This window comes from Montipora capricornis, unplaced genomic scaffold, assembly GCF_036669925.1.
Source record: "Montipora capricornis isolate CH-2021 unplaced genomic scaffold, ASM3666992v2 scaffold_468, whole genome shotgun sequence".
Classification (NCBI taxonomy): Eukaryota; Metazoa; Cnidaria; class Anthozoa; order Scleractinia; family Acroporidae; genus Montipora; species Montipora capricornis.
In genome coordinates, this window is record NW_027180204.1 from 182,501 (window position 1) to 190,000 (window position 7,500).

A 7,500-nucleotide genomic window follows, 5' to 3' on the forward strand; every position below is an offset into this window, starting at 1 on the left:
CTCTACTACCAACAAATCAGTCTGCATACCGCAAGTTTCATTCAACAGAAACTGCTCTTTTGAGAGTGCAGAGCGATATACTGATGAGCATGGACAGGCAGGAGGTCACTCTACTCATCCTCCTAGATTTAAGCGCTGCCTTTGATACCATTGACCACACGATCTTGCTGGATATTCTTGATAATGATTTCGGTATCATTGGCAATGCTAAGGAGTGGATCAAGTCCTTTCTTTGTAAAAGGCAGCAGCATGTTCTTGTGGAAGGCGAGATCTCCAAACCGAAACAACTTGATTGCGGTGTCCCACAAGGAAGCTGCCTTGGACCAGTTCTTTTCCTTCTCTATGCGTCAGGTCTGTTCCAAGCGGTCAACAAGCATCTTCCAACAGCGCATGCTTATGCTGATAATTCTCAGATATATTTATCATTTCGCCCACACTCATCTGCCTCTCAAGATCTTGCAGTAAGTGCAATCGAAAGCTGCGTTGCTGACGTGCGGGCTTGGTTGGTGTCACACAGGCTTATGTTCAATGACACCAAGACAGAATTACTCTATTGGATCTAAACACCAGTTATCGAAAGTTTCTATTGACTCAATTAAGATTGGCGACTCACAGATTAAGCCTTCAGAAGCTGTTCGTAACTTAGGGTCATGGTTTGACACTCACATGAACATGAACGTACAAGTCGGGAAAATATGCAGTAAAGCTTTCTGTGGCTTATACAACATCAGGCAAATTCGGAAATTTCTCTCACCTGAATCGACCAAGAACCTTGTTTATGCTTTTGTAACCTGTCATCTGGACTACTGTAACTCTTTACTGCATGGAATCTCTCAATGCCAGATAAACCGTCTACAGAAAGTCCTCAACTCAGCTGCTAGAATTATTACTCTAACTCCGAAATTCGACCATATTACCCCGGTTTTGTTCCAACTCCACTGGCTGCCCATTAATTTTCGTATTCAATTTAAAACCGCCCTTTTTGTCCATAAATCCCTCAATGGAACCGCACTGCCTACCTTAAAGATCTTCTACAGCCACAAAGTCAGCCCAAATACCACCTAAGATCCAGAGATCAACACTTGCTCGCTGTGCCGCGGAGTTTCCGGGCAAGACGTAATGTTCCAGATTTGTTTAGGTGAAGACCACTGCGATTCGTACAGGGAAGGCGTCCTCGACATATTTTTCCGAGTAATAACGCAATATACAAAATAAAAAACTCTGTCAACCGTTCGCCGAAATCGATCAAGTAGACCACAAAGATCAATCTCTCGAAACGGGCATGTACTAAAACCCGAAACACCGAAACGAAACCATTGGAACGAAACCACCGAAACCACTGGTACCGTCGAAACCATCGAAACACCGAAACAACACGGACACGAAACCACCGAAACAAAAACAACGGAACCACTGGAACAGCTTAACAATCTGAACAACACTTCGAAATGTAAATGTTTCGCTGGTTTCGGCGGTTCCGGTGGTTTCGTTCCGATGGTTTCGTTTCGGTGTTTCGGGTTTTAGTACATGCCTTCGAAACGGGCGCCCTCCTAAATATAATTTGTCAATTCGTAGAAAGTCATTTTTTTTTATTTACTTAGTGCACCTCAAGAGCCCTCCTGAGTGCTCTTGTGCAGAGCTGCGGATCCTTTGAAGTTTTAAGCTTTTAAGCAAGGAGGCAATGTCATGTTATGTTCGTCACACCTGTGGTGAGCTAGGAATGTCCTAGGTAGGCAAGCGGAAGCAAAGTTCCAGCGCGAACGTGACCGTGGCGTAAGTGTAATGAGCGACACAATGCCTACAATCTCAATGTTGCGTAGCAACGTCTGTAAAAGGAAAATACCACTACCATGAAACTGAAGTAAACTATTCTGCTGAGTCCAAGAAGTGACACAACGCCTAAAGATAATCTGAAAGTATGGCCTGGATTGAGCGGATAGCATTCGTATCAATTCGTAAGCTATGGTAGCTGTTATCATATTTGTGGCTTGCAGGCAAAGTTGGGTTGGGAGCTTAAGCACGCGTGTTTTTGAGACGCGGACGGTAACCGGAAGACAATATTTGGCGTGCCAGGACGGTGGTATTTCCCAGATTTTTATACTAATCATCTCTGATGAAGAAAGATACTTGGCAATATAAATGTGGTTGTGTGAAGACAAATCAAAAGAAAAAACACTTTACTTCCGGTTGCCGTCCGCGTCTGAAAAACGCGCGTGGTTAAGCTTCCTAATATTGTAGTTTCGTCAGGACGTGGTTGCAAAATCGACAGCTCTGAAGATTTACTCGCCGTGATGTGGTTTGAAAATGTCACAGTGAGATAAAACTGACGTTTAGAAGTTGAGGGTGTAAAATGGAAGCACAGCAGAACAGAAACAATGATTGTTACCACAACGCAAAATTAAATATTGGAATCTGTGACTTTCGTAGTGGTAATCAGAAAAAAAAAATTGCACTAGCCCACAGGGCTTAATTTTTCCAACTTACCTGAGAAAAATCGTGCGATTACTTGTTAACGATATACCTGAAAATTTTCAAGATAGCTTATCATAATTATGCAGAATCAGAATGCATGGTATGTTACCACTTCAGAAAACTGCTTTTTTCTCAGCAATAAGAATGGAAGTCAATATATTATAGTCCCGCAGAGAATGTTCAGTGGGCCGATATATTAAAATCTTTTGTCTCACGAGGTTGTCTTAATGAACGAAATGATAAGTACATGAAATGAATGATATATGAATGATATGTGAACGGAATTTTAGCAATTAAATAGAGAAGCCCGAAAAATTCAGGACTTCAACGGGGTTTAAACCTGTGACCTCGCGGTGCCGGTGATGAATGAATCAATGAACGAAATGATTTATGAAATGAATTATACATTGAACTGCCCATATGAAATCAAGTGAAGCTATGATCCTCGCAGTTATGAACGCAATTTTAGCTGTATTAATTAGACAAAATGCGGCCGTGCGCAACGGCAGGTGCGAATACTGTTACGTCGTAAGTAAACATGGAGGAATAAACATGCCTAGTGTTAATGCATAAAACGCAACGGTTTCTGTAGCCAGGGGCAAATTTCTCGAAAATGCTGGAACGTTTTGGACATATTTCGCGGACCATGAATCTCTAGGTGTCTGCAAACCAAGGCGGTTTTTAGGAATCGCATCTTACAATTATGCTGGTTTTTGGGTCTTGTAACTCTTTTTGGATAATAGCCTTCTAAAACAGCATAACTATTGAATATTGTTAGTGCATCCATATAAGAAACGGAAACTCTGTCAACCCTTCACCGAAACCAATCAAGCAGACCACAAAAATTAAGCTGTCAAAACCGCCACTCTCCTTACTAGCATTGGTCAATTCGTAGAAAGCCAAAAGATGGTTTTCAATCACGTGATAAGACGGCCATGTTCAGTGGTGCACAAAACAATAGCAAATTATGGCTCATGTTTTGCATTCAGAAAAAGAGTCAAATTCCCAAAAGACTTTTTTCTCTATTTCTTCTGTGCACCAACATGGCCAATGTGACGTCAGGTGAAAACCATCTATTTTTTTTTTTATTACTTAGGACACCTCAAGAGCCCTCCTGGGTGCTCTTAAGCAGAGCTGCGTATCATAATTATGCAGAATCTGAATGCGTGATTTGTTACCGCTTCAGAAAACTTACCAATATAAGAATGGAAGCCAATATATTTTAAGCCAATTATTTTCTTTTGCTCAAAGAACTACCCAGTGAATTTCGAGCGGCAGTGGTTTCTTCTCGCACCAGAAGGACATCAGATCATGATTGACCAAGCCACCTCAGAGAGCAGATAAACCGTCCTTTTCAATGTGAAGTTCTTTTGTTCTTTTTGATGCATTCATGGAAATAACCCTAGAGCAGTTTCGGTCTGGGAAAAGCGGTTGCACACAAAACCGTGGGCAAATGGGCCAGTGTAACCACAGCTATTGTACGCAAAATATCTTTGTTTAATTTTAATTATTTTGGGCTTTCATTATCTTTGTAGCCGGTGGAGGACAATCCTACTTGAATGTTTCCGAAGGTGAGATTAGCACTCCAAAATTTGGCTCCAAAACTACCCGGCGAACTTCGAGTGGCAGTGGTTTCTTCTCGCACCAGAAGGACATCAGATTAAATCACATTGAGCGATCAATTCGAATTAGAACAAAGACTTTGATAAAGGTGGCTTACGAACTAAGCGTCTACGAAAGGACTCAACTCATTTGCCGTGGTAACAAGGCACGGTGACTAAGTTGTGAGCATATTCCATTTGGGTTCAGTAAATGGTAACATTAACAGAAAACTAGGGGATAAGTTACTTTGAATTTATGAGGCATGTGGCACTTGACAACTTTGCAAAAAAGAACTGTTAATCCTGGGTGGGGCCACCTGAATTATAAGCTGAGGAACAAGCTTTTTATTGTGTGCCATATTGGTTTTGTTTTCTGTTCATGTTATCCTTCATTGAATACTGAATTGACAGGAGAATTTACTTGTATTGCTAAGAGTATTGGTTTTAGTTGCTGGTATCAAGAGTCAATTCAGGTGTACTGTGTGTGTGATTCATGAAAACCTAATGCAATTGCATTGTTATTATTAATTTTAACATTAAGAGAATGCACCTTGTGGGTTATTTTTCTACATATTTATTGTTAAGATTATTTTTGTATAATTTGATTGTTTCATTCTTCATAATGTTGTACGACAACAATTAATATTGTTACCATTTTGGGAACAAAGCATTCACATACATCTAGCAAGTGTATCATTAGTGGGGTTTGCTTGGAAATAGCAATGCCAATTAAGGAAGTAGTGGTGTCACAGGCCACCGTAAATGCATGAGAAAGAAAAGTACATTCCTTGGTCCAGAGAGGCGGTAAATCAAGGCCAGAGGCTTAAGTGTTAAGTTGCTGTTCACATGGAGGTAGTTTTGACATACATGTAAACCTGAGTTTTAGCCAATGTGTTACTAGACGACTCGTTTTATCAGTATGTATCCAAACATGTAGCTGTTCGCTTGTTCACGGGTGAACAAAAGGATTTGCGCACTGTGCTGTTCCTGAATCCCACCCCCTTGCCCTCCCCTTACAACAGTGATTGATTTTGCCAGGTTTACTCTCATTGGCCCATGCAAATAGCAATAGCTACAATGCATGTATTGGTGATAGATAACTAAGTTTTTTGATAATGACTGCCACTTAATGTATATAATAAAGACCAATATAGTATTCATCTGTTTTAATATTTATCATAATGACTCTGTTGGGGGGTGGGGGGAAAGGGGTATTGCAGCTTGGATATTCTGGCAATTTTTGCTTGACACAAATTGGCCCTATTTGCATGAGACATATAAATTTATTATTAACTATTGGAACATGATATTTTTCCCAATTTATTTTACGGTCTTGATTTGATCGTGGTATGAAAAAAAAAACAGGCAAATTTGAGCTCCCAACTTGTATCTTGCTATAATATTCACATCAAGAATCACCCCTTCTCACTAAAGAAATTTTGTTAGAAATTCTGGTTGGTGGACATTTTTAGACTTAAGAATAACCAGAACTAGAATTGTCACAGGGATGATAGGGAAAATGCTTTCTTTAGTAATAAATAATACACTAGACTTGAAGTCACGTTTCTTTGTCAGCAATTAAAAGCTGTTTAAGTGCATCTAACGCAGCTCCGGGAACATCACAGTTGCCAGAATTATCTTGAGAAACGTCAATACATGTGGTGTTTTCAAGTTCAGAGAGAGAAATGTTCTCAATAGCCAGTTCAAATAGAGAATCGTCATTCAGCAAATCACCCCAGTGTTCATTTGCATCATCATCACAATCAAAATCATCGTGGAATTCAGAATCGACAAAGTCTTGCATGTCCACGTCGCAGATATCTCCATAGACTTCACCAATGAACTCCAAAATTTTAAATGCATGCCTTATGTCCCAGATTTCAACATGTGAGCAGATTTCTTCTAGTGTAAACCATTTATTTACATGCTCCAAGACTTGTGACACTTGTAGATCGGAGAATCGAAGAAGAACCTGGGGTTTTGTTAAGCTTTTAACAAGTTCACCGTTGGATTTCGCAATTACATCCAGAACCAGACTGAGTGTCCTGTGGTAAGAATACAAAAGTCCCCTAAGGGCAATCCATTGTGCCACAGTTCCCTGTCTTGTCCTTGAGCAGTTATTTTTGCTTTCAATTATTGTTCTAGTATCAGGGAATGTTGTAAGCTGTCCACAGTCCGATGCACCACATTCACATTTGATTGCACAGTTGACACAACACATGTGCATAGGATGGGGAAGACTGACAGTTGATCCTGTGTCAAAATTAAGGAGGAGAGTCTTCCTTCTACAATCGCTTGTTTTGAGATAATTTTTCATGTCTTTGTCCACATGGTTTAGAAATAAGCCTTTGTAAATGACATATGCCACACTCTGCTTTCCATCTCTTCCCCGCACGGCCAGTCTCTTGAATGTAGGCCTCAATGTTTTTTGATGGCCCAAAATGTATGGTGCGATCAACACCCTTGCATTATCCACACCGTCCCATTTCGAAGGCAATAGTAGCCAACAATATTCTCACTGGGGAATCTTCCTTTTGAAAAGCATCTAAGATGGCTTCTTTGTTTTGATCTGGGGTGCAAGAATGTAACATCTCCAGAACACCTTTCCTCGTGTCTTTTGTACTGTCAACATACAGTTTGTCACCAAGCATTCTCTTAATGTGGAATAAATTGTGCCACATTGCTTTATTGTTTGAAAATAAATAATTGTCCGAGTGGCTTTGATTTTCTCCTCTGTTATTTCATCCACCAGCCACTGAAAATATTCTTCGATCAGCTTGTCATTTCCCATGTAAAGGACAGAGTAGGCAATGTTTGTCTTGCTCGGACTTTCAGAAATAACATGAGAATCTTTCATTACCAAATTATACCGTCTGTGTTATGGTTTCTCGGGTGGAACTTGTGGCTGTAGCAGTTAGAGCTAAGATATTCACTGTCGGAGCAAGTGATCTTAATTCGTGTAACTCTGAATACGTTTGTCGAAATGCAGCCATTTTACTGTTGTTTGAAGTCCCCCTAAAGAGTAAATAAAAATGAAAATTTACCTAAAGCACATAGAGATGTTAACAGGCTTGATTCAAATAAGGATCTAAGTTTAAGCTTACAGTTCAGCAGATTTTTATATTTTAAGTTGAGCTTTAAGAAGCATGCCACTGGCGCTCGGAGCTAGAAATGTGCAATCATGAATTGCCCATAAACAATAATATTATGCTTACCATTGCTTTATTACGTGAGCTTCGTCCACGGCAATTGCACAAAGCTTCGACCTGTAAATTTCGCTGGAAAGCACTTTTCTCCAGCGTTCGTTTTTCAACCACGCTTCCGGACTTCCATAAACGATTGAAAATCTTCCTTCAACAACACGCTTTGCATTTTCTTCAGTGATTTCACTGAGAGAAGCGGCAAGAATTCCAAGATTTGCCAGTTT

General features: G+C 40.1%; 1 pseudogene; it reads right to left on the bottom strand.

Moving 5' to 3' along the window:
* Window positions 1-5,631: 5,631 nt before the first annotated feature.
* The window catches only part of LOC138036215 (bifunctional 3'-5' exonuclease/ATP-dependent helicase WRN-like), a 1,887-nt pseudogene continuing 18 nt past the window's right edge, over window positions 5,632-7,500 (bottom strand).